General features: G+C 45.5%; 1 protein-coding gene across 5 annotated transcripts in view; it reads left to right on the top strand.

Moving 5' to 3' along the window:
- Positions 1-5,202: 5,202 nt before the first annotated feature.
- CSNK1G1 (casein kinase 1 gamma 1) overlaps positions 5,203-26,321 on the top strand; it is a 110,335-nt gene continuing 89,216 nt past the window's right edge. For all 5 annotated transcript variants that reach the window (XR_012652847.1, XM_075045754.1, XM_075045752.1 and 2 more), the window contains exon 1: positions 5,203-5,329. The gene's annotated coding sequence lies outside the window, so the exon portion shown is untranslated. The remainder of the gene's footprint in view (positions 5,330-26,321) is intronic.

Below are 26,321 nucleotides of genomic sequence, written 5' to 3'. Positions count from 1 at the left end.
AAAGGAGCTCAGGATCAAATAGTTGCCCATGTGGTACACGTCTACCCTGCTGTAAAATCTCATAAAAGAGCAAAACTTGGTGTTAAGGAACTGCTAAAACCACTTTTGCTTCTAATAAATAAATATGCTCACTTCGCACAAGTAAAAGAAAACTCTAACGTTTACATTAGGAACTGCAATCTTAAAACTAAGGTCCAAATTTTTTTCATAGAACAGCGGTTTCTGGGCAAAATGCAGGAAAAGGTGTTTGCTCGGGCGCATTCCTGTCCCAGTGGGAATATGGGAGAGTGACGTGTGAGCAGGGATGCTGTGCTGTGGCTGGGACAGCTGATTTAGCTCTGGCCGTGTCCCTGCTGCTAACCTTTGAGCCTGGCTTTGTAGGGGAAACTGGAGCAGCACCCAGCTATTCTGAAAATGAAAACAAAAATCTAAGAGGGAGAGATTGCTAAAGCGGTCTAGACGACCCGAAATAAAATTTATAGATAAGACCCCAAAGGCTTGTAGAAGGTTTCCACATCCAAGAGCTTTCCTGTTTCTTCTTTTCCAGATATTTTTGCTCTAATAAAAAAAATTATTCTTAAAACAGTGCTGCTTGGGTCTTTGATTGCTTGGGGAGCTATACCCGTACTGTGCCACCCCAATATATTGCTGAACAATTTACATCTATGGCTACAAATACATTAATCCGGCAATATAATTGATAGCAAAGTTTAACATGGTAAAGAAGGATCACGTATGGTGTTGAAAATAAATTTAAGACAAGGATAAAGTGGCTGTATCACTGTACTTGGTGTAATATTATACCATGTAACAGAGGTTTTCCCCGTGCAGTGGGATTTCTAGAGTCTTAGGGCAAGAGGTATAGTCTGGAGAACCTCTTAAGGGGAAGAATCAGCTGGAAATCCAGTCGGTTATTAATTATTACTATTATTACTACAAAGCAGTTTTCACTTTTGAGCTCATTTCTTGTAAGTTTAAAAAATTATTTGATAATGATGCTATTTTGATTAAATCCATATGAATACTACAACTCCCTGATTTTTTAACGGGATAAAAAAGAGGGGAATTCAAAACCAGCTAAAGCCAAGTGCTTATAGATGCCCTCTGGAATTAGGATTTTCAATTTAATTTATAAAATAGAGAACAGGAGCAAGCTGAGACCTGCCAGCAAAATTAAGACCCACTGCTGTGGCCCTGCACTGACCAATTTATTAATCTCAGTTTATTAACACACTTAAAAGCATCCACTTAAAAAAGGACATAAATACCCAGAGCTGACAATAGATGTCAGCAGCATCTCCAGCTACCAAATGCTGGACTGTGCCAGGGACCAGGGCAACACTCATTGTGCCTTCTTCCAGTTTATTTATTTAGGTAACGTGCGGGGAATATAGAGGCGTATGGATGAGAGACTGAAATTGCTCATTATTTCCTGAGAGTCAGTGTTACCTCGCCAGGGAATGGTCTCCCCATGAATGTGGCATCAGCGAAATCACTGGCTAAGTCACCGTGGCTTGCTCAAACCCAGCGCTGGAGGGGCAGGGACAGGCAGTGAGGGAACCGGCTCCTCCCAACAGATGTTTTTTTCCCCATCTCCAGCACGTGGAGTCTTCTGCGGATAGTCCGGATTATTTTTCTGACCCCTGACCTCGAGTACGTGGCAGCCCTGAGAGCACTAATGAGCATTAAACTGCCCTGAACAGCCCCAGCCGGGACCCTCACCCATGCCTGGAAGGTCCAGGAGCTCCGTTTGACCCTGGCTGGGGGCACCTGGACCTTTCCTGGGGGATGTTGGATGGACCTACGTTGCGAGCGCTGCATTGCTGGTCCTGGCTCCTTGATGGCTCTTGGTCCATCAAGCCAACCCAGGCCGGCAGAAGGTTTCTCCCCTGGGAAAAGGGCTGCTTCCCCACGGAATGGCCAGAACGCCTGTCCTCCCTCCGCGCTGGGGCTTGGACCGAGCTGCTGCTGGATGGGCGGTGATGTGGGGGTGGGGAGGGGGACAAGGGCAAGGGGGGGCTTGGGGGGGAGACCAGGCAGGGGGGACGTGGAAGCGGGGTGAGAGCACAGGGGTTCACTGCTGGCACGACTGGGTGTGTGTTTCAGTAGGTGCTCTTGGATGCTCCAAAAGCAACAGCGAAATGAGCACAAACAGGGAGTTTAGGAGAGGAGATAGTAGTCTTCAGAAAATAAGAAATCCTAAGGGTCAAATATGTTGAATTTTAAATCTTAGGGGGCAAAATTATCTTTGTGGGGGCAAGAGAGAGTGTTGGGACAGACCCCATCCTTTTCCATCCCCATGGCCGAAGGCTCTTCCCTCTTCAAGTAATGTGGGATAACCCTTCTGCCCTCATGTCCGAAACAGGATGGACCGAACATTTCTGTGGATCAAGCTAGGCTGGGCTGGAAGGATCTCCTCCGGCTCTCCCGACGGGATGGGGCCGTCCCCCTGCAGCCAGAGCCGCGCAGGGAGGCAGCTGTTCGGCGGGGAGAGCAGATGTCCCTGCCGCCGGGACGCAGATGGAGGGGAGGGGGAAAAGGGCCGTCAGCTGTCGGACTGCCGCCCTCTCGCCCCGCCGTGGGAAATCCAATGCGAAACCTCAGGGACCTCACCCCCCAGATGAGGGGGTTTCATCTCTTCTTTTTCTGAATTTCAAGGCTTTTGCTAAAAAAAAAAAAAAGCTGTTACCAGACTATGCGGCACCGTGGCATCTACGATGTCCATTTAATTAATATTGCTGGCTTTTTTACTTCCCAACCCTTGAAATAAAGCCCCTCTGCTGCAGACACCGCAGTTTTAAGTTCAGATGCTGCTTGCTTATGCTAAGGGAGTTGCACAGAACGCCCTCTCGCACAGGAGCGCTATTAATTTTGGTAAATGCCAAGCCTGTTCACGTCTGTTTCTGCTCTGGATTGAATGATTACAGGGGCTGTTTCCATTGGGAGAGAGGATGAGACCCTGGTACCTTCTTGCTCTACATGGTTGCTCCTCTGCTCTCACTCTCCTGCCAAAAAATGCTCTTTTAATCTCTGTTTTTTCTCTGACTTTGGCTTTTTTTTTTTTCTCTTTACACGCTCATGGCCAGCATTACTCAAAAGGATATGAGGTCTCTTTGCGCTTGTGTCCTGCAAGGTCCCCCCTGCCCACGCTGCTCCGGCACTTGTGCCGGGGTGGTGCCTCCCTGTGCCTGATCCTGAACAGGAGCTTCATTGTCCTTCCCGCTGCCCTGGACAAAGGGGTATTGTCCTGCCCACCAGCTCCAGCCGGCCGCCCCACAGCAAGGAGCCAGTTCATCCCAACCAGAGACGCTGCAGCATTTTCAAGAATAAAAGCAGGATGTTTCCTTTCTGTTAATAATAAGGTGCTCAGGAATCAATCCAGCTTCCCATCTGTCTTGGTTGAGGATGGGGAGCTGAGTGTCGGTGATAAAACCTCCGGTGAGGTGGTCCTAACCCACCCAAAATGCTTCTGGGTCAGCTGCAAGCTCCCTGCACCCCCAGATGCCTTTCAACACGTGGGCCAGTCTTCTGAAAAACTCCTAGGGGATTACCACAGGGCTAACGAGAATCTGCATATTTAATATAACCTACCAAAAGAATTACTCAGAGTAAAATTGTTTGATGATAAACAATTTTTTTTAGAATTAAGATACTCCTTGGGAGCTTCTGGGTGGTTCAGAGCAGAAATGGGGAGAATTCAGATGATGGTACAATTTCTAGCTGAACGATGGAGCGTATTTCAAAATGCAAACAGGGATGCGGCTCCCCCTGAGCCCTCCAGGGATGCGCATCCTGCTCCAGAATAACATAGGCTGCTTTGGTGAATTTGTACCTTTTTCTCCTTATGGCACTTAAAAAATGGGAGCACTGAATCTTAACGTTGCAAAAGGGCTTTGTCCCCGGCACCTCGTCCTTTTATCAAAGACTGGGTGACGCCAATATTCTTTTTTTCATCAGTAATATTGCAAAGAGGCAGAAAGTGCGAAATAAGCTCATCCCAGAGCAGACATGATGATGCCAGGATAGGCTGTTTAGGTGGCTGGATTAAGACATTTTGGTTTTGATATTAATGCCGCTGACTTAAAAGGTGTAATATTGTAACTAAGTCAGGGAACTGCACATAGGCAATAGAAGAAAGAGTAAGCAAAACAGCAAAAGTGAAATATTAGCAACTTTTACTATAACTGGGATTTATTTTCTGCTTAACTATGGCACCAGGGGAAAACTTACAAGCCCAGCGTCAGGAATATGAGGTAGTGGGGAAAAGAAATAATTTTAACACCTAAATTATGGATCTAAACAGACTTTCCAGGTGATTTTTCAAAATTAACCCGCGGCTCATTCTTGGCAGGGGCCACGCACTGACGAGTTGTGACAGCGTGGCTGGTTAACGAGATTGCCCACCGGCCTCAGGGGCCGGTGAGCTGCACGAGGGGCTTGGAGGTTTTCCTCGAGGTGAATTTTTTAACCATTTCCAAGGCATATTGCAATTGAAAACATTCGCCTGGAAAACGTCAAGTTCTTCGCCAGAAGCAGCCTGGGAGCTGCAAAAACCCAGTGGGTTTTTGCTCTTGTCGCCTCATGTTTCCTCGGGGGCTACTAAAAGCTGGGAAATTACGAGTTTTAGCGGGACGTGAGGTGTTTGAGGAGCCGTGTTTCCCCCCCCCCCCGAAAGCACTCTGCAGCCCTTCTTACGGCTCGCTCCTGAAGGCACTTGCTGCAGGCGGAGGAGAGTCGAGGCGACACCTAAGTTTAAGATCTCCGTTTCCTCACCCAGCTTTCTGTGTGGTTTTTTCCTCCCCTTTTATAGCCGGGTTTTCCCCCTCTCGCAGACGCGGCGGCTTTTTGCAGGGCGGGAAGCAGCAGGAGGAATCGGGGTGGGTGGCGGCCAGGCCCTGCTCGCTTACCTCCCCCTCCTCAGCCCCGGCGGGGCCCGCTCCTGCGGCGGGGCGGGCGGCCTCACCGCCGTGTCCGTGTCCGTCCCCCGCCCCCCCACGCCGAGGCCTGCCCGCCGCCGCCGGGCGCTCCTTCCGCCTAGCAACGGAACGCGGTTGCTAGGGCGAACCCGCCGCCACGGCGCCCCGGAAACGCTGACGGGGTGGCGCGGGCGCGCTGCTGCCATAGGGCGGTTCTGGGTGAGGTGGGCGGGGTAAAGGGCGGGGGGAGGAGGAGGGTTGAGCGGTTCCGGGTCGGGGCCCTCCCCGTCGAAGCGCGGCGGAGGGAGGAGCCGCGGCGGGGCGCGGGGAGAGCAGCGGCGGGGCCCGGCCCGGCCCAGCCCTCCCGCCCGCCCGCCCTCCCGCCCGGGGGAGCCGAGCGCCGCCGGAGCCAGGTACGGACGCGGGAGGGTCGCCTGCGGGGCCTGGGCTGCGGCGGGGGCGGTCGCTTCGCTCGGCGGTGCCCGCGACCCGGCCGCCTTCCCCGGGCCGCGCCTCCCGCGGTGGCGGAGGAGGCTCCGCGGGGCTCGCCGTTTTTATAGCCCTCCCCGGCGGGAGGAGGGGGGAGCGGCCGCGGTTCTCCCGGCGTGAAAGGCTCCGGCCGGGCGGAGGAGCCGCGGGGGGCCGGGGGCCGGAGCGGAGCGGCCGTCCCCGGTGGCGGGGGAGGGCAGGGGCCGGCGGGGGCTGCCTTCAAACGGCCCGAGAGACCCCCTGAGCGGGGGGGGGGGGGCGGTCGCTGGCTGAGCCGAGATCCAGGAGGCGCCAGGGGAGAGCGGGTGGAGCGGGGGGGAACCGGCGCGGTGAGGGGTCGGCTGGCCCCGCACCGCTCCCCCCCCCCCCCGGGGGCGGCTTTCTCGCGGGGGCCTTGTCCGTTACTCGCGAATCGGTCAGAAAGGGGAGGGCGGGCGTGAAGGGGTCCGTCTTGACAAAGGTCTCCTCTCGTGGGCCGTGGTTCTGTCCGTAGCTGGGGGCGTGGGGCAGGGCACCTGCCAAAAACGCGGTTGTGGGTGGCTTGGGAGCCCTTCTTATAAAACCTGGTCGTGGTCCCAGGTCTAAGGGAAACAAAGCAGTCTGCGTAACTGGAAGCGTATTTACAACTTCTTTGTGCGAAGTTGATGTTCCCTTCCCTTATCTGGGAAACTTAGATAGATGTGCTGCTTGGCACGGCATGAAACTTTAAGGGTTGGGGTTCGTTGTCTTGTCCAAATCGCTCGTGGGGTTGTCGTCTTCCCTTTCCAGTCCGTTTCACGGCTGGTGACCGTCCTCTTGGGCCTTTCTCAACAGTGACTTGACTTTTCAGTTCATAAGAAGCATCGTGTACCGAGTCCAAGCTCACGGTCAGTCGTTAATACCTGCTGCCTCCTGTGTCCTGACTTCATGTGAGGTTTTCCACCTTCCCCCTTTCTTCATTATCAGGCTCATAGTGGCCTGGTTGAAGTCACACACTGTCATGGGTGTGATCTCAGACTTGATTTTTTTTTTTTTTTTTTTTTTTTTTTTATCGGTGACCTAATGCATATGTGTAACCAGCTTACGCTGCCACTCCCCAAGTTCTTCAGGACTTGCCTTTTCCTTCTCTCAGCTCCCCGGCTGCTCGCTGTGATTTACCTAAATAAACCATCTTCTCTACATCCCTGGTTTAATGCTGCGTTGGTAACTCAGTCTGTGTCAGCCTGCTGGGGGAGGACGATGGGTGAACTGAGAAGCGTGAGCTTTGTTCCCGTTGAAAAGCTCTTATCAAATATTAGCAGCGCTTTCCCACAGACGCATTCCAAAAAATACAAAGAGTGCCTTTGAGTTACAAGTTTGGGAAGATTGCTTTCTTCAGGCTGCAGAAGCCATGGAGGATTCCTCACTGCCTGCCAGTTGCTGAAGTTTTAGAAGTGTTGCCTGTGCGGTGAAACGTTACTGATAGGAGAATTCGGGTTTTATTATGTTGCTGTTATAGAGAAATGTGCAGAGTGGTCTTCTCCACGTGAAGCCTGGCTGACACTAGAGCTCTTTGAGTCAGGGATGAGCTGGGGGTGCTGCCAGTGATAAGTATCAGCAAGAGTTCTTGTACGGGGAAGGTGACTGTCAGCAAGTGCGACCAGATAAGAAAGGATCTGGAACTTAAATATGTGGTGTTTAGAAAAAAAAAAAATTGTTATTTAAAAAAAAAAAAAAAGTACTTAAAAAGTGTGGAGGATCATGGTGAGAAATGGCCAGGCAAATCTCTGTTCTCCATACTGAAGTGCCTGCTTGCCAGTGTAGTGGTACCCTGGTACAGCTGATACTGCAACCTTTTGGCAAAAATGTTGCTGACTCCAGTGAAATTTTAGACTATCCCCTTGATAAAATCAGGGCTTTACACTTATACCTTGCATAAGTACCTAAACTTTGTTTAGATACAGGTGTTTCTTCAAACATTGCCTGCCCTGAAATTGCTTTTTCTGGACTCAGCAAAGTGTCCAGCTGCTGCCTTTTTTATTTTTTTTTAAGAGCTGTTGGGCTGCAAGGAAGACGAGGTGCAGCGCTCTGCTTTACGGTGCAAGTCTATAGCAGCGTATTTTCAACTGCTGGCCTAAAGCCCCTGCTGGTTTAGGCCAACTTGGGCTTCTTGCTCTGTTTTTCATATGGAAGATTCTTCTGTTATCCTCTGGCTGCAATGGTTGGAAACTTACACCAGATTTTCACAATAAATTTATTTGTGACTGGTATGTACCTATCTGTGCTTGTGCCAGTGTTGCCTCTTATAAAAACAGCTCTTCTCTCCTTCAGCACTTTCAGAAAGCACTCAACTCTTGGCTTCTTATTTTCAAACCACGCGTGCCAACCTTGCAGTTGCTCTTTTCCAGGTTCTCTGTTGATCTCTTCTGTGCACATGTTTGCTTAAAGCTAATCCCTGAACACCCCTGACTGGAGCAGGGCACAGAATGGCAGGGGAGGTCTCTCTGAGGTGCTGTGCAGTGTCGGAGGTAATTTCTTTGTGCTGGTATCCTTCATGTCTGAATTGGCTTGGGGGCTCACAGGTCACAGTGACAAGCTACTACCTTGTGTGTGTCTCTTTTTTTGCTTGAGTTAGAGGGCTTTCCAGTTCATAGTACCATTTCTTGCAAAGTCTGAAGCGTATGACCTTGCCTCATTCCAGTCCATCTATCTTACTCTTCTGTAGGAGTTTTTATAATGCTCCAGTTCTCTGTATCAACAAAATTTGACTTTCTATGCCAAATCTGCTGATGGAAAAATATTCTGGTGGGATCAATCAAGCAGGCAGGTTCACGGAGCTCCATTGCGAGGGGAGTTGTGAGGTAGGTGAGATCATAAGTGCAACCTAGTCCACAATTGCCTTGTGCTGAGATTGCCCCCTTTATGTGGTCTTTAAACTAATTTCCAGCTCTTCTGAAGCAGTCAGCTGCTGTGTACTTTCAGGTTAACAGATGAAATCCTGTATAATGCCTTTTAAAAAGTGCTACCAGATGAGACCAGGAATCCATCTGGCCCAGTATCCTGCTCACTAGTAACAAGTAGCAGGTGCCTGGGGAGGGGAGTACACAAATAGAGCAGATCTAATCTGGGGAAATACTGCTTTATTTTTCTCTCTCCAGCAGTTTATGACCTCTCTGAGCCAGGTGTTTGAATTAAGCAACCTTCACACTTCTCTTCCACGGATTTGTCCTCTCACTTTGAACCATCGTGATATTCAATGCCTTGCAGAGAGAGTCACAAAGGTGGACACTTTAGTGTGTAGGCTGCTTGTTACATGGTCTACACATAAGGAAGAGTCAGAAAAGAAGAACTGGGGGTGCCCAAAAAAACTAGCAAGAAACAAATTCAGAACAAATTACTGCTTCGCTTTCTCCATGACATTCACAATTTTAGGAAACTACTTTTTCCATTCCTGGTGGTCTCCTGGGTGGGCTGAATTGTCCTCATCTGTTTAGACTTTCCTTTCTATGTCTCTTCTCCCTGCTCTTCGTGTCATTGCCAGCTCTGCTCCAGCCTCCTTGAAATAAGGATGGAGCGAATGGGGGAGGTTGGCAGAGGTGCCGATCAGATCAGTAGGTGATATTTATGGTGCGGGTGCCTCTTTAGAAAATGCCGTATGCTGTGGATTTGTATTTTGTTCTGTATTATTGTCTCTGTAATTATAGGCGTTCTGCTTGTTCGTTAGTGATCAAAAAACCACGGAGCTATGGTTTTTGTGGAATACTCTGCTGTAGCCCTGCTGTCCTGTTCCCCAGTGTTGGCTTGAGTTCAGTCTGTCATATTTTTTTAAGCTGAAGTTAGGGTGGTTGTTCCTGATGTGCTGTGCTTTGAATTGTATCACCCACTCATATCACAAGATTTTACTGCAATTCCTTAGAGTCATTGCTCTTATTTACTGATCATGTTGAATTATTCAGAGTAGCAAATGTTGTCATCTTAGTACTGCCTTCTCTTGCACAGCTCAGTATAGTTGAGCAGAGCAGAATCCTTTTGCGAGTCCCCTCCACTACATAACTGACCAGTGATGCCTTTCTTCCCCCTTCCTTATCTTTTTTTAACCAGTTATTTATGCGTGTGAACAATTTTTCCTTTTAGCCTATAGTTTTGTTCTCCAAAGAGCTTTGAAGGATCTTGTCATGTAGCATGCTTGGTTTTTTCAATGAAGTGCATCAGTTGCCTTTTCCTTGTTCACATGCTCTGTCTCCTCCAAAAGAAGGAGGGGAGGAAAAAAAAAAAGACAACAACCTCCAACTGACTCCTGAGACATGACTTCATTTTATAAAATATAATTAGTCCTGCGTCCATTTAGTCCATTCTTTAGGACAACTCTTATTTGCCCGGCGCGGCTGCCTGGTTTGTGGTTGCTCAGATGCCTCTGAATTGTTCTGTGAAAGCTGGTGCAAGTGTCTTTCAGGTACCCTCTTGCATCTTTAACCACAAAGCTATGCGAGGGACTTCCCCATCCTCCTCCTGTGTGACTTTGTATGTACAGTGAGGTTGTTGCTGTCGCCTTATCTTCTGAGTGGTCCTTTACTACCTGAAGCCTTATTTGCTTGGCTTGCCTTGCTGGGGTCAAGCAGGGAGAGTGGAGATGGCCAAGCTCAGCATGTTGCGGGTAAAACACAGTTTTAACTTTTGGGAGAAGTTATCTAATGGCTGTTTAACCCAGTAATAAATCATGTGATTCTCCCCCTCCCCCCCCCCTTTTTTTTTTTTTTTTTTTTTTAAATAAAACCTTAACAAGTTTTTATTTAGTTTCCTTCTTTGGCATTTAGCCTTGCTGTACCGGCTGGACTGGCTTCTGTTACTTCTGTGGCATGGTCAGATCACACAGTAGGGGCTTACACCAATACTCCAGCCACCATTCAAGGTGAAGGCAGGAATTGCCACTTGTCTCATCCACTGCTGGGGAGGAGTCGCTTTATGCTATTTAAGAACTTAGTCTTGATGTTATATATTGACCAGACACTTGTGCAGTTTACACAGAGGCATTTGAAGTCTCTGTTTAATGCTGTGTTTCCTGCTTGTACAACCCTCTGGTGATAGCATGACAGCTGCTATCGCTGCTTGGGTGGCTGAGACTATATTTTTCTGGTTTAAGCTTGGAATTCTGATTTACAGGGTATTTCTTGCTGACACAGTAAACTTAGATTGCTCAAATGGTGGTGTATGCTGAAGAAAGCTTAGATTCTCTAAAGGCTTGCTTAGTCCTTGTATGCTTTGAATGTCCCATTGACTTTTCTGCCCTCCACTGTTTTTTGAATGAACCTGCTGCATCCATATTATCACTTTAAAAACAGACATTTGAGTTTTTCCATCTTCTAGGCTTCCAGCATTTGCAAAGAAACATACTTGTGCCTTGGTTTTGTCTTTCCATCTTATTTTTTGTACTGTATTGATTTTTCTAGCTTCTGATTTTTACATGGCTAATTCTTGTCCCTTCTCTAGGGCTTTTTGAGGAGATGAAGTTCTTACGAATCAGCTTCTTTCCCACAAAAGCTGCATCGTCCTCAGATACATGCTCCTCTGTATCTGCTGGCTTTCTCTGTTCTTCTTCTGGAGTGTCAGAGGAGCCTTTGATCTTGATTGCAAGTGCCAGTGTCCGGGTTTTGGTTAATTTGGTCCTCATTCTTGTACAGGCTTCCAGTTGTCCAAAAAATTTCTCAACTTCTAATGAGTCCAAGCCTGAGTGTCGGAGCAATTCTTTGAGATGCTGTCACACAACTCTTGGTCATTGCCTTCCTCTCCTCAGCCTGAATTTTGCCTCCAGAAACTTCCCTCCATCATATGCTAGGTGTACCCTTGTGGACCACAGGCAGTGACTCTTTACTGACATTATTTAGTAGTGTGTTCTTGCACAAACAAGTAGTCACTGAAGATGCACCCTTTGGAGTCCTGCAAAGTTCCTGGTTTTAATGAAATTATGGCAGTGGTCACCTTGACCTGGAGAGAGCTGAGATAACCGAAGGCTTCAGTCTACAGTGGCAGAAATGCCAGCGTGGAAAGCACTGTCTGCAGGATGTAAATCACCTTCGAGGTGATTCTCCCCCTCCACTCCACTATTCTGAGACCCCACTTGGAGCGCTGCATCCAGCTCTGGGGTCCCCAGTGCAATAAAGACATGGACCTGGAGTGGGTCTGTGAAAGTGATCTGAGGGCTGGAGCACTTCTTCTATGGAGAGAGGCTGAGAGAGCTGGGTTGTTCAGCCTGGAGAAGAGAAGGCTCTGGGGAGCCTGTATTGCGGCCTTTCAGTATAGAAAGGGGCTTATAAGAAAGGTGGGGACAGACTTTTTACCAGGGCTTGCAGTGACAGGACAAGGAGCAACAGTTTTAAGCTGAAAGAGGGTAGACTCAGATTGGATATAAGGAAGAAATGTTTTATGATGAGGGTGGTGAGACACTGGAACAGGTCGTCCAGAGAAGTTGTGGATGCCCCATCCCTGGAAGTTTTCAAGGCCAGGTTGGACAGGGCTTTGAGCAACCTGGTCTAGTGGAAGGTGTCCCTGCCCATGGCAGGGGGGTTGGACTAGGTGATCTTTGAAGGTTCCTCCCAACTCAAACTATTCTGTGATTCTACTGACAGGTAAAATATCAGACTTGTTGTGCCTACTTCATTACTATATTCCACATTAAATCCCCCTTAGACCTTGCTTTTTTTTATAGAGGGAAGAGGTATTTTAACTCCCTGCTAAAATATGTTTGATTTCTGGTTCATCAGACACTACCTACCTTTTAAAAGATAACTTATTCCTGTAAGTTGGCAAAACCAGCAATGAAACACAATCAGTGTGAGATTACCACCATTTTCTCCTGGCTTTTCATACGTTCTTCCTTCCTGTAAGATCTATTTAGAGCAGCTCATCTTCTGGAATGGATAGGTGTCTCTTACCTGTCTGAATCTTCTGTTTTGGTTTGCTCATCTGTGAGCAAATATATTCCAGATAATAACTGAAGAGTTGACAGCAATTCTACCCTGAAGATTAGCCTGACAGTTTCTGCTTTGTGGAAGACAACTGAATAGCTTGGATTTGCTACTCCTAGCATTTAATGCAGGAATTGGGGATATTCAGTGGTGAGATGGGAAAACTTTTCCTGTCTGCCTCTGCTATCCTTTTTTTCTTTTTTTCTTCATATGATTATATTATGACATTCCTCTAGGATGGGAAAATTGTGGCTGTTGACAAGAAGTGAAGGTATCTTTGCAGTCTTGAATCTGCCGTCTTTTTTTCTGAAGCTGTCACATTTCTCTAGTCTTCTGAGTTGACCATACTGCAGATGGTACATTAGAGGAGGCCATGTCATTTATTAAATATCCTGAGTAGTTGCTGTCCTATATATGTGTGTTAATGTCTATTGATAAAGCTTGGTGAGTTCATGCAGTTTGTGATGATGCTAAGAAAACTCTGGAATACCTGCTTTCTATAGAGCTATTCCTTTTTGTCCAACTCACAAGGAATTGCTGTACTTCAGTGCTGAAGCTAGGTTAATTAACTTATAGGAGAAACCTGCCTGAACTCCGTGAAGCCAACCAGTCTGAAGTATGTGTTTCTTGAAGCTATTTTTTTTATATTGCAAAATATGATCACTTCCATCTTGGTGATTTGCTGTGGAGCTCAGTTCATAATTTAACTCATCTAATGTAGCAGAAAATCTTGGGTGTTTATGAGGTTGAAATCTGGATGTGTTTTTTCTTAAATACTTATCTTTGTGGCACCTGTAATTAGGGTGACATCTTGTTTGTAGAAATAACAAACCAAACTTGGCATTCCTTTGCTAGCTACTGCACGTTCATTTCTGAGTTATAAGTCAGAGGATAGATTCAGATGCAGTCATTTTTCTTTGTTCATGTTAATGGAAAGCATGCTACAGGAAGAACTAACTTGAAGGAAATCTGTCTGCATCTGTCTAGTCTTCCTCATATCATAGCAAGGAGGGGCGTATGAATTGAGTTATTACTCTTGGATGAAATTCTTTAGGTGGGTTTCTGAAGAGTAACAATTTCAAGCATCTCAGGCTTACTGGCTCTTCAAGCTCTCATTCCTTGTGACTCAAAATTCTGTGTAGATCCGACTTCTGCTTTTTTAGGTCTATTAAAACAAATGAGAGGAATTCCTCTAAAATACAGCTTATATTCCATTGACAATGCCAGTTCTGGCAAGTGTAATGAAAGAATTCAACTATTCTCAAGTTTGGTACAAGCTGCTTAGTTCTAAGTCCTGTAGCAACCCCATTTTGGCTAGTCCAGCTGTCCTTAGGTACCTTGTAACTGTCTTCCTTTGTAAAATGCAAGGCTAGTTTCTACAGCTTGTTTTTATTTCCTAGATCTTAAAATAACAAGTTTCAATGAACAAATGAAACTTAAGAACCTGTAACATCTTATTTTAATGAAGCAGAGACCACATACTTTGTAGTTGTCTCTTTTCAAGTCCAAGTTAGACTTCAAAGGTCTCACCTTTAAGAGGCTCATTAAGACTCGCTGTCGCTTTTTGGCAGGGCTACAGAAGCAGGTAACAGTGCTCTGGTTTCCACTGGAAGGGAGGGATTGAGGCAACACATGCTTTAAGTAACTTCTTAGATGGAAATAAACGTTTCCAAAGTACGTGCTATGTGTGCATCCACAAGGTAGTGAGGTTCTTCCCCATCCTGAAAAATGCTTGCTCCGTGGTTGCAGTCCCATTTTGCTAGCCACAGACTACCTCAGCTGGCTTAGCATCAGTGCCAGGTTAGATGGTTTGGAGGCCCTTGGGTTCTCTGAATGATCATCCTGCAACTGAGATCAGGCCTGCAGCCACTTTGGCATCTGATATTGCTTCCCAGCTGTCCTCTGTTTGGAAAGGTTTTGACAGGTTTCTAATTCTGAAAAAGCTCTGTGCAGTGTTGGCAGCGCTAAGGCTTCAGTTTTACTGGTGATAGATGCAACACCAGTGATGGTAAATCATAGTTAGGCTGTGCTCTGCTTCTGTGGGAAGAATATCTCTGCTGAAATTTGTTATTCAGTGGTTAAGATCCAAAACTGGTATTAGGCTCCAAACCAATACCCAGTCCTTCGTTTTTGTCTAGATTTACTGGATATAGCGTTGGTAATCAGTGGTTTTTATTATTCATAAATGTTGGTGGTAGTTGTGCATGCCAGAGTGCCTTCACTTGTCAAGATCTACGATTGGGAGCATGGTGTTTTGGAACCACTTGTTCTGTTCTTTCTGGTCCCCACAGAAAACTGAGTGCTTCGACATTAAGGAAACAACGTGATCGAAGACAGGGGTTTGGGTGTGACTTGCTGGCTGCGGTGGCGATAGCTCAGGGTTTTGGCTTGCAGCATATAGGCTGGGGGACTTGAGGGTCTCGGCATCCTCCTGGCTGGAGATGCTGCAAGGACAGGTTCGGATGTAAGAGCAGCTATGTGCAGGGTGACCGTTGGGTGTTGAGGCAGCCTTCTGTGTTACCATCTGTTTGCAGAGACTTGAGGGGATGGAGTGTGACTTACAGGTGTCTACTTGGACCGTATATACTCAACATCTAGTGCAGGAAACCTTGTGCTCATTTGGACTTGGCGCAGTCATCTTAGTAATCCTGGTTTTGTCTGTGCGATTGAGTATCTTGCACCAAAATAGGTTCTTCAGGGTCTCTGAAGGCCTGCAGGGCTGAGGCAGATAGTACAGATACTCCCCAGAGGTGTCTTGAAACCAAATTCTTTAACTTTTTTTATGGGTAGATTCTGTTGAACGCTTGCAGCGATCCTGGACGTCAAACCTCAGTTGAGCGCTGTGGTCCTTCTGTGGGCTCGTGGCTGATACTGATCCTAAGACCCAACACAGCTGAAGAATCTGAGTCATCACTGTCTTTTTGGCTTGGAAAATTATTAAATGTTTGACAAAGCTGTTCACTGTGACACCTTTTGGTAAACTGGGGCTTGTCTTCACAAACTGTTCAGTCACTCTGCTAACATTTACAAAAGCTTGGAATAATCCCTGTGTTCTCGTTGATCCGCTCTTCTGTAGCGTGTTATAACTGTAGCGTGAGGCATGTTAGAGTAGGAAATATGCTTGCTAAGGAGGTGTTCTAAAATACATTTGTGCTGAAACCCCATCTGTTAAACTTCTTGAGCGCCTCTCTTACTGACTCTGATGTTGAACGTAGTAATAGTTTACACCACTCAAGCAAACCAGCCTTAAAACAGTATTGCAGTGTCCTGATGCTAGTTTTGTATGGTATTCAAATACGTCTCCTCTTTGATGAATTGAGATTGGGCTCCCTGTTAATAGCTTAGAGATCATTTGCAATTAAATGGAGTCAAGTCTTCCAAGGGATTTACCCTTGGACCAGTGCTCAACACCAGTCTCTGAGCTCCCCATAACTAACAGACTTGCCTGAGGCACAGGTGGCTAAATTTAGTCTTCTAGCAAGCTTGGTATGACCTTGTGTTACAAGGACTTTTTCTATTTGTATCTATATCAAAATGTAACGGCTGCTTTTCTGTGGTGGATGGAGCTTTGAGGCTTGGTGACGCTGAAAAGCTTTTTGTGTTGGATCATTGGCTGACACTTCCAGTGCCACTGTTGGCAGTGATTAACTCTGTATTTGAATGCAGTTCAAAAGGTCTACAAGTGATCTACTGGTACAAAGCGATCCTCACCGGTGGGTATTAAGGCTTCAAAGACGACAGATGCGACTTGGTGCATAGAGCAGATTACTTGGTAATGAACATTTTCTAATTGACAGCTATGCTGAAGATTAGGGATTGAAAGCGGAAGCTGAATCAAAGTGGCTTCATACAGATGCAATTTCCTAACTCTGTGAATGGTAATGTTTGCCTTTGAGGTAACATTAAGTTTATCTGTGCAAAATAGCGCTTTACTCCAGCTTCTGGGAGAAGTTTTTAGTGTCTGTGAGACGGTGCGCAGAGGTGGACGGTTCTGGCATCTGCTTTATTGCGTGGGTTTGCCTCCTCCGTGTTCAACTTTTGCAGCTTTTCGTTAAGGCTGCTTCTAATTAAATACATAATTCATCCTACGAGCGTAATGAAGATGCCTTCAATGTGTAATCAGGCTTCTGGAGCTCTTCTGCCATCCTTGAAAAACACCAAACTTCTCTGAAGCTGGTAGCACACTGCCAGCTGAATGGGAAAAGTTGTCGCTGGGAAGTTGAACAGGATTTTCAAGTGTCTGCTGTGCTTCCTTATGTTCAGGAGTGCAGTGAGTGGTGTGGTTTTTTTGGCTTGTGAAAGAAACTCTTTTGCAGGTGAGTGGGCAAAACCCTTATTGTTTGGCATGGGCATGGCTTGGGACTGTTGGGATTTATCTCCCTGGCATTGACTTGGTTATTGTTGGCACACTGGTCTCTTGCTTGCTACAGGTAGTACGCATTGTTTTATTTTTTTGGAGGGCTGAAATATTAATCTGATTGATGACTAGGGTTGTTGAGTAATATACTGAGTGAATTTCAATAGGTGAGTGTGTGACTACATCTGTTGCATTGTGCGTTTTTGGTCATCACATCTTCAGCAGAGTTGGAAAACGTACAGAGAACAGCAGTTGAGTTGAAGGCAAAGGAAGCAGCTGCCTGTCTTGGGGAGTCTAAAATGTCTGAGACTCTTAGGATTGGAAGGATTTCTTTAAAAAGTGAGCAACAAACTTCTGGATCTTGTTGTCCTAGGAGTTTGTGGAAGCTGATGGTTTAGATGCATTCAAAAAGTGGCTAAACAAACCCAGGGTCAGCAGGTCCATAAAACGAATGCTGGTATAGGACTGGGCAGTTATGTCCATACTACCATCTGTAATCCAGTGGTTGCAGATGCTGGAGCAGACTAGAGAAGCTTACTGCTCCCTGTAGCATCTGCTGTCACTGTGGACAGAATAGCAGAACACTTCTTGTTTCAATTATTCCAACTTTATGAACCCTCTGCCCTTCCAGAGTATAGGGGCAGCGTAGGGAGGCAATATTTCTGAAGAGCTCTGGAAGATCGCTTACAGATACTTACAGGAGGGAAAATCTCAAGCTGTTTCTCAGCATACTGTACATACCTACAGGTGTCCCATGCTGTACATATTCAAAGGAGATTTGCCGTACAACATGCTGCAGCTTATGTGTAAAAGCATTTCAAGGTGAGATGGGTAGAAACTGAAACCAGGCAAATAAAAAATTAGAACTAAGGGATGAAGAAGATAATTGAACATGAAGTTCCTGGTCTCTTTAAAAGGGGAAAATTCTTGAAATTCCACGTTTTTGTGCAGAAAGTGGGAGGAGGTGATCATAATGCTTCTCTTCAGCTTTTCTGGTGTGGGATCATGACCAGCAGGCAGCTGGGTGTTCCTTGCAGGCGGTGATCGGCTGATAGCCCAGAACAGGGCAGGGACAACAACAAGTGAAGCATGCACATATTAATGTCCTACTCTGTGTCGTACTAATTATGTGAAGTATATATAGCAATGATTGCAACGCTTCCCCTGTACTGTTTTGCTTGTGTTCATGTCATGGCTGACCAACTGTGGATTTATTTATTTATTTATTTATTTATTTATTAGTTTCTTAGCTTGCTGATCCATGCCTGCTAAATATCTAGTTTTAATCAGAAATTGGACTATTAAACGGGTAGTCTTTTTAGCACAGTTGAGGAGCTGTTTGTGTAGTTTTGCACCTAGGCATGAAACTGGGTGTTTCGATACCTCGCCTGGTATTGAAACGTCCTGTTGTGGAGTGTTAAAAGCTTGTAAGGCTGTGGTGGTAACTGCTGTGCCCAAAAGGGGAGGTTTTGGTCCTGCCTTTCCCATATACTGCTGCTGGTGCTTGTCAAACCTGTTCCTGAACTGCCCTAACTCTCTAAGCTGGCACAAAGCTCTCCAGGTATCGTTGGGTTGGTTTTCTCCTGTTGCTGTAATGAGGTAGACTTGTTCACAAATGGGTCTGATAAGCACAGGCAGGGGAGAAACAGCCAGGAAGTCCTGCGGAGGTTGCTGCAGCTCTTTGGTTGCTCCACCTTATGGAGAACACGCTTGGGCTTTCCTTCGAAGATACTGTTTCATCCTGGCGCAAGTTTTAGACTGCAAACATCTTGGCAACTTTTGGGGCATGTGTGGATTGTTGGTCTCCCCTAAATGGGGTTCACACATGGAAGAGGAGAACCAGGAGGGAGAACCAGAAGCTGCAAAGAAGCTGAAGTCTGCAAACTCTTGAGGAGCAGCAGAGGCCTTGATGAATGGAGACTAGTGGGCTTTTCTTGGGAAGCGTCACCTTCTTCTCTTTAGAGGGCCAGTGGTATCACCTGAGTACGTGGCAAGCTTTCTGAATCTGTCAGGTAGGGAAAAAGGACCTCAAAAATCTGCATTTGGGTTACTGGCTTGTGCTTAGGCTTGAGGAGGAATATCAGCTGAGCAGGCTGTTCTAAAGAGTATTAAATTAAGAGCCTGTTAATGATTTAGTCAACCAACATAGTAAGTGGGGGAATGTCAAGCAAATCATCTTTGCAAAGGCTGGGAGAGGTGAGTGCTCTAACAGGCCTTGGTTACCCATTTCTTCAAAAGCATATGAAGAACTGAAGAAGTTCATATTCAGATGTGAATCAAAGGGGTCTTGCAAGAAAACTCCTCGGACTAGATGGGATTTTTTTTTTTTTAAAGTATTATTGCATGGTGATCCAGGTTGGGATTGACACCTGGGATTGTGAACTTGACCATGTCTAAGAGGAGAAATGTCATTTGGGATGACTTCTTTTAGACTTGACTTAAGAGAGGTTTACCTCTTGTCCCAGAGGAAATGGGAGGGGAAACGATGTGCAGACACTAGAAGAATATCAACCGTGTGACTCATGTAACCCATAAAAGGATCCTTGGAAAAGAAGAATAAAAAAAAATCCAAAATATGAGCAAAGTGCACGGTGATGACAGTAATACGCAGCGTGTGATCCAGGTATTGTGCATTTCGGAGGAAGATGTAAGGTGAGCAAGTGCTGTGTAGAGGCACTTAAGACGGATTGTTATCAGAGTGTTCCTTAAAGCCTCTTTTAGTAAGATAGTGAGAATTCAAAATCCCACTTTTAAATATTTATCATAACTCAATGTTTAATCAAGGCAGATGCTCTGTTTCAGTCCTCCTCTCTGAACTCATGGCACCCAGACTTACTCGGCACTGTTTTGTTGGTACCCTCTGCTCTCATTTCAGGGGAAGCCAAAAGGGAAGCTCTCTTTCTCTGCAGTAAAAAAAGAGTAAAAAGCAGATGTTTCATGTTAAGATGCATGCTTGTTTTTCCCAGAGCCACGTGCTGTCTTTCTTCCAGGCTACTGTTCATTGCACAGTATCTGCAGCTGTTGGCAGGGGTGGGAAAGGTTAAATCATCTGGAAGTAAAAAATAAAATACTCCTTGGGTGGGCTTTCCCAATTTGAGTTTCAAGCTTTGGAGGCTACATCAAATAGGTCAGGGTTTCAGGAGTGGAGGCTGGCATCGAAAGGATAAAATACAGTTATATTTGTGAGCATCCTTGGCGGGGCCATAACATCTCTGTGCACTCAGGCTGAGATGTCATTGAACCACATAATATTGAATGATTGTTTGCTGCTGGAAATGTGTGGTTTAGGTCCATGTTGGGAATATCTCAGGTATAAGCACTGAAAACTTTATATAATGAAATTTAATTTAGAGTAAGTAGGACTCTGTTCCGGATGAGTCAAAAGAATTCAAGAATTTAATTTCATTATATTCACGTGTTGCAAATAGACTCTATCTGAACTTGCCTGCAAGTTTTCTCTAAATCTTATAGTCTCCTTGTCTTATTTGAGGCACCGTTCTGTTCCCTTTCATCACAAAGGTCACTGGCATCAGTTTTGAAGTCTTCAATATTTTGTTGTTAACAAAATGTAGGCTTCCTGTTATGCATTAGAAGTACGTGTGAGTTTCAGCGGCTTGCTGGGAATATCGAACCTTCACACGCGCCGAGATCGCAGGTTAGGCATGCCGCTAGATAACTCAAAAAATTTTGTTTGCTGTTTTCCTTTTGTAAAGGCAAAACTGAGATCTAGACCTGCTTGCAGCATTCTCTTGCTACATTTGAAATGTATGGGTTACTCATGAGTTAAGGGAATTGAGAGAGAGAGATGTCAAATGGTTTTTGCAAGCAGCAGCGTTTTGGTTTTTTTTAACCTAGGTGTCAGATGATAAATACTGTTCTGAGCAGTGCCCAAGTACAGTGTCAGGATAAAAGCTGACTCTCTTTTTCTCCAGTTGAGCAGAATGAATGTAGATGTCAGCTTTGGGGTGTATTCAGGGAGTAATTTGCAAATTACCGAGTCCAAGCAGGAGCTTTGCTTCAAGTGCAGTTATTAAGGCATTTAGCTTTCTGTCCAGCTCTTTTCCAGGTGTTGAATGTATTTGCTTTTGGTGAAAAGACAGCAAAATGTACCAACAAGGTATTACTTTTCCCTATTTGACACTGCTACTTCCCTTGTTTTGAGGGTAGACAGCCTTAATGTGTAGTTTGTGTCCTTTCTGCTTCACTGCTGCTCTGCTGTCCACTAAACCTAGGTTTTTAGTATCTACTGGTAATTGGCACATAATACTGCCTATTTATTCACAGCTAGTTGGCACATAATGCTGCTTGTTTAGTCTATGCTATCAAAGTTAGTCTCTTACTCTTTCCCTTCTGACAAGAAGTGGTTATGTATATCTAGCTAACATTAAAAGCTCAGCAGTGGTTTAGGTGAGGTCAACAAAATCATCAGTGGTGGTTGTGGGAGGACAGTCCACTTCTGCCCTGAGATTTGGGGAGGATCAGGTGGAGGTAACAGGAGGTAGTTCAGAAGAAGCAGGAGGATGTTGTTTTTCAGGCAGCAAATAGTAGACTTGTTGAACTAGCCAAGGGCTATTGTGGCTACAAAAAGTTTGAGTGAGTTCAGAGAGGAACTGGACATGCTCATGAAGAGGCTGTGCTGAATGTTCCTGAACTCCCAGAAACCCAAACTGACTTGGGAAGGCCCAGAAATAAAAACCACTGGAGGTGGAAAAGTGCCTGGAGAAGTTACATATGCTTACCCTCTTCTTTCCCTTTCCAAGACATCTGCTTGTGGCTGCTGTTTCAAGCTGGAGGTTAAGCTAGATGGACCTTATCCTTCAGTTCACCTCTTTGGCTCTTGGAGGACGTGGCTTTAGGTGTTTTGCTGCTGTGCTCTGAGCTGTATCTATTAATGGTTTCTGTAACTGTTAAGACAACCAGAGCAATATATGGATGGAGGTACAGGTGATATGTTCTAGCTGCTCTTGTCTGATTGAACTTAAAAACAGGGACTCACTCCTTCCTCTTACTTTCATGCAACATGCAGCTTAAGTTTGCTGGACTTCCTGAATTGTCATACTGATATCTTTATTACTCCCAAAGAGCTGTTCCTTGTGCATTGGCAGAATAGGAGAGGGATGTTTCATGCTACAAACTCACCTATTTGATGGTTTAACCATTAATCAGACTTCTCTTTGAGAGGCTGCTAGTTTGAGGTGAGGCTTCAATAAAGATGCTCTTGCTAGTTTTCCCCTGGCCACTGAAGGTACTACCTGTGAAGTCTCTAAAATTGTTAGTACCTCTAGACATTTTGAAACAGTCTTAATATTGTGGGGGTTTGTTCTTGCTGTTTTCAGTGTTCCAAGTTTTATTTTAATAGCTCTGGCTAAATGTCTGTATGAGAGGAGAATAAAATGCTGAGCTGTGAAGTGAAACTGATGAACATAGTACTTACCCTGAGATTGTTTGCATGCTTCTGTCGTTCAGAAAAATGATGCCACCTAAGAGGGAATGCAAGGCTTTTTCTACTCAAGGCTTTTGGATGCTTATCTGTTTGACTTGGAACAGAAATATGTTTAAAGTTTTATGCTGAAACTGTCTGGCAGTGTTGAGGTCTCCTGAATAGTCTTTCCTGTGCACCAGAAATGGTCTACAGAGACCTTATTTTTTCCCTATGGACATGAAACGCTTTGGTTGAAAAACTACTCACTTGAACGTATGTTGATCCAGGACTGATGGGTTGCTTTTCAAGTAAGGCACTTGCTTCTGGAGAACTACACATTCTGTGCATTGCTAAGCAGAGTTCTTGTTGTTCGAGCTTGATGTGAGTGCTGGAGCATTGTGTTTTGCTCTTGAGGTTTTGTTCCATCATCTAATGCCGTTGGGAGCTGTCTTAACCATTTTTGCCGTGTTAGACAGCGTGAAGAGTTTGCAGTAGGGCAGTGTCCATTAGGCTGGAATTTTAATATTGTTCCCGTGCTCTAATTTGGTAAGACTATAAATGCCTTGAGTGTAAAGATGACAAGCTTTTTTTAAGTATTACCCAGAGTTTTGTGCTGCTAACTGGTAATAAAATAATAATGAGCTGAAGTACAAAAGATCCAAAACTGTCTGTGTACCAGCTTCCCAAGAGAACCAAAAAGGAATGGGTTTGTAGAGTCATCTTCCCTGTTGCGGCAGAAGCGATGTCCTCCTCTGGGAGCTGAAAGGTGTCTGTGGTATACCTTGAACTTTCAAGCACTGTGGCTTGGAAATCTCATCTCTTAGTTCAGGCTGGCACAGATTTCCCTGGCCCCTGGAGGAGATGAAAGACCTGGTTGTGTACTCTAAGGTAGCAGATATCACCTTTTCACAAGCTGCCTTCAGGGTCGTTAGTTTTTCTCTAAAACTGAAACAAGCTTCTCATCTGCTCCTTGCTTTGAAAAGTAATGGGGAAAAACATCTAGCAAGGCTTAAATTTTCTGGTGTAGCCTTGTTCTGTCTCACTGACAGCTGGAAGAGGTTCTGGGGGTCTGTGGGGCTTCTCCAGCCAATGCGATGGTGTTTATTTGAATATCGTGACCATTGAGGGCTGAACAGAAATCTGCTTGTTGACAGCACTCTGAGAAAAGGTGGCTTTGCTGCAGTTATATTTAGCAATGCAGAGGAGCATGTCCTGAATACAGGTGCATGGGACCCATGCCCAGCTCTGCACCCCCAAATGCTTTGTGTCCTTCTGGTTTTGGCACTCTGTAAAATAAATAAATCTTCTTCCTGAAGCAAGTTGCCCGGCAGGAAGCAGAGCATCCTCATCGAAGGATTCTGCGTTACTTCTGCGTGGTTGTACGAAGCCAAGATCTATCGAGTTCAAGCTGAGATGTGTGTCTCCAAGCCTAAGGCCTAGCTATTGCCGTCAAGGAGATGTCACAGGAAATGGGCTTGGTGTCTGGAGGTGCTAATTAAACACAAAAGAAGTTTAATTACCTGTCAAAAGCTAGAAAGGGTCCCTCTTGCTGTTTGTGGTTTCGGATTGCCTCTTCCATTCTTTCTGTAGCAGCTCTTTCAGTTGCCTTAGTCTTTCCTTCACAAAGGGACATGGTCCCCTGGGTTCTGCATAATGTTAGGCTTTGGACAGTGAGGCTTTCTGGAAAAGGAAAGACTGGAGGTCGTTACTGTGATAAACTAGTGCTCCAACCGGGTTGTCCACGTATTCTTGCTTGTTAACCATTGCTTTTCGTTGCTGCCAGAGGTGGCTTTCTGTTTCATGCCATGCTTGCAGGTAAACGAGGTTCTTAGCTTCTCAGCCTTTTTAACATGTGCTGCAGTCATGAGCTGAATCCTTTTGTTACTTTGGGCTCCTCTGTGCTTTGCTTGAGCCATCTTGCTACGGGACAGGATTTCTGGGTGAGCCCAGCACCATCCGTGTATGGCCGGGGAAAGGATGGAAACTGAGCTCTGCCTCTTGAGCCTCGGGTGCTCACAAGATGCTGGAGTCCTGTCTGTGTGCACATGGGAGGAGTCGTGTTTGCTGTGCTGCAGGCTGAAAGACCTGATAGTCAATGTCTTGCATGAGGTGGGGATGGGTTTTTGTCATTTGGTCTTGCCAGTAGGAAGTGGCAGAGGTTGACCAGAGTGGGGGATTTTCTTGTGTTATGCTTTGACTCCTCCATAACATGTCTGTTGCCTGGTTCTTCGAGCAGAACATGAACAGTATGTAACCGGTTCGAGCCTGAACCTTAGGACAGCATGAGATGATTTATTTACTTTTATTCCTATAGTAAATCATTGTACCATAGAGTGGGTTATAAATAGTCTTCTGTGTAGCTTCTTTGTTTGGAGATGCCACCTCTTACTGGAGGTTGGTATTTATGTAAAGAAACTGAGGCAGTTTCTGGCCAATGAACCCAATTTGGAATTTTTATGCACAACTTTTGTTTTTCCTTCTAAGTTTAACTGGGCTGTGTTTGAAGCGGCAAAAGAGCAACCTTCACTGGGTTAAAGGGTGTTCAGCATTTAAATATGCGGACTGTCATGTTAATGGGATACTCCTATTCTTTGCCCAAGAGTGCTTTTAGGGTTGCAATGTCAAGCAACTAAATAAAGCTGCAATCCCTCTTTCCCTGTGAATATAGGTGCTTGTATTTTCCCTTTCCTGTAGGGCTTAGTTTAGTACAAGTTCGGCTGGTTCTTCCTTGCTGCAACCTTTGACCCGGTCAAGTAACTTGAAATAACTTTAGCGTCAAGTAGAACAAAAGCTTGCCTTAAATGCTTTGCAATCAACTTAATATTGGGGGATATATTCAACTACCTAACGCCTTTTCATTTTAGAGGCATGGGTGTCACTCACCACTTGTTCACTGAAGCTGTGGAGCGGTGGTGTGCGTTCCTCACCCCGGTGGTTGGCTTCATTCAGGAGTCGGTGCTACATAATTGTAGACGAGGATTAATTAATGACAGCTGTTGTGAGCTTGTGGAGACTTTTGAAGTTTTGTACAATGCCATTGAGCAATCCTTCTAGCTTCTTGAGGACAGAAATCATGAACAATATTGGAAGAGCACATAGGTGACTTGGACTGGACTGACAACAAGCTTATGAGAGTGCAGGGCAGAGGTAGACCGAATTCCTGCGTGCTTCAGTCAAAGTGGCGTCTCTTGGTAGGGTGGTGATGGCAACTTCGGTCTACCTTGCACTTGAAGTTGGAGAAAAGAAAAATGCTCTCTGGTACAGGGTTTCTTTCTGCTGTGGTCAGGGTAAAGAGTGACCATTTTTCCCCCCTGTGTGCTCAAAGAACAAGCAGTTTCAGAGGTTGGTATGGACCCTTAAACTTCTACCCTTGCTGTAATATTGGGAAAATAAGCATCAAAGTGAATGCCCGTTAGGCACTGGGAGCTTGGTTGCTTATAGGCAGTGTCAGAGCATCATGAATGAGGGAGTTCTAATGTAGTATTTCAGTGTGTTAGAAGAACCTGTCTTCTAGAAGAGCTTCTCGGAACTGAAAGTTGCTTTTAAAATTTTAATTTTTGTTAGAACAATACATGTGTGTTCTTCCAAAGTAAGTTAAATGCCCAAGTTTTGCATGCAGAACAGAACAGCATGTCTCTGGTCACCCTGGGCAGAGTTTTCAAGAAATAGTTTTGTTTTGGTTCAACCTTCACATCCCTGTTACAGCACACCGCCCCTCAGAAACTGGTGTTTGGGTCCTGTTCTGCCCTATGGGCTATGTGCTCTGGAGGGTGTTATTTAAGGGGAAAAAGGCACAAACAAAAAAAGCCCTTGTACTTCCTTCTGACCAGAGTGCTTGGAGCACTGCAGGAGATGGAGCCAGCCCAGGGGTGCTGTCATGGGAGTTCAGGTTTGGGAACCTGTTTCTCAAGGTGGGGAAACACAGGGTACCAAAAAGAAAAACCAGAATTATGGAAGAGCCAGAAACATCTATATTTAAAAAAAATGCTATCATCTTCTGAACTAAAATTCATGTTATTGCACGGAAAGCTATTAGTTTGCCCTGAAATGGGATAAGGAGAAATACTAGATTTTCCTGTAAGAAGTGGTGTTTGGCTCTGTTTCATCCACAGTATACTTGGAAGCTGGTATATTAAACTGAAAACTGCAAACAATGCTTTTTTTTTCTTTTTGACACTATAAAGCAAGATTGGAAGTTGCTTGTATGAACTGTTACA

Source organism: Buteo buteo, chromosome 13 (genome assembly GCF_964188355.1).
Source record: "Buteo buteo chromosome 13, bButBut1.hap1.1, whole genome shotgun sequence".
NCBI classification, from domain to species: domain Eukaryota; kingdom Metazoa; phylum Chordata; class Aves; order Accipitriformes; family Accipitridae; genus Buteo; species Buteo buteo.
This window is presented reverse-complemented; position numbering and strand designations above follow the sequence as displayed.